Source organism: Pygoscelis adeliae, unplaced genomic scaffold, assembly GCF_000699105.1.
Source record: "Pygoscelis adeliae isolate BGI_AS28 unplaced genomic scaffold, ASM69910v1 Scaffold79, whole genome shotgun sequence".
NCBI classification, from domain to species: Eukaryota; Metazoa; Chordata; class Aves; order Sphenisciformes; family Spheniscidae; genus Pygoscelis; species Pygoscelis adeliae.
This window is the reverse complement of record NW_008825532.1, coordinates 3,738,319-3,739,101: the sequence shown is the minus strand read 5'-3', so window position 1 is coordinate 3,739,101 and position 783 is coordinate 3,738,319.

The following is a 783-nucleotide window of genomic DNA, read 5'->3' as shown; positions in this document are numbered from 1 at the left end:
AAAAGGCAGTTTCTGTTCCTAAATCTTGTTACGCTACTGTAGTCTTTCTTCCACCTGTTATTTTTCTGGGGTTTATGTGTGGCGGTGGGTGGGGTGGGTACAACGGAATAAAAAAATGGTTAACATTCTTGTCAACATCTTAGTAAGCATGTAGTCTAACTTTAGCCTGTGGTCATAGCATTTTTCTCTTTCAATACTTGTAGCCTTAAGGCAACTTGATGGATTTTACCAGCATCTCTTGCCTTCCTTCAAGGACAGAGGCTTGCATGCTGTGTTACTATTGGTGCTCATGTGGCTGTCCCTGCTTCTGGAGCTCTGAGTTATGTCTTCTCTGAGAGCTAGGTGAAATTACTGCCCTGGAAAGGGCTGAGCAGGCATAAGCAAGGCTTGCCCTTCTCTTAAAATTCATTCCTTGCGTGATGACGAGTGTGCCAACAGCCCTAGTTTCTTTTGGGATGCAAGCAAGGGTTTCTTGTCTCATTTTGCTGTTGGCCATCGTTCCCGGTTTGTAGAAGGAGAAAATGTTTCAGTAAGGGGGCTGTAAACATTACCTCTGGCAGCACAGACAATTAGAATGATAGAATCATTCTAATGATTTAGAATAGTTTGGGTTGGAAGGGACCTTTAAAGGTCATCTAGTCCAACCCCCCTGCCATGGGCAGGGACATCTTCAACTAGATCAGGTTGCTCAGAGCCGTGTCCAGCCTGACCTTGAATGTTTCCAGGGATGGGGCATCCACCACCTCTCTGGGCAACCTGGGCCAGTGTTTCACCACCCTCAGC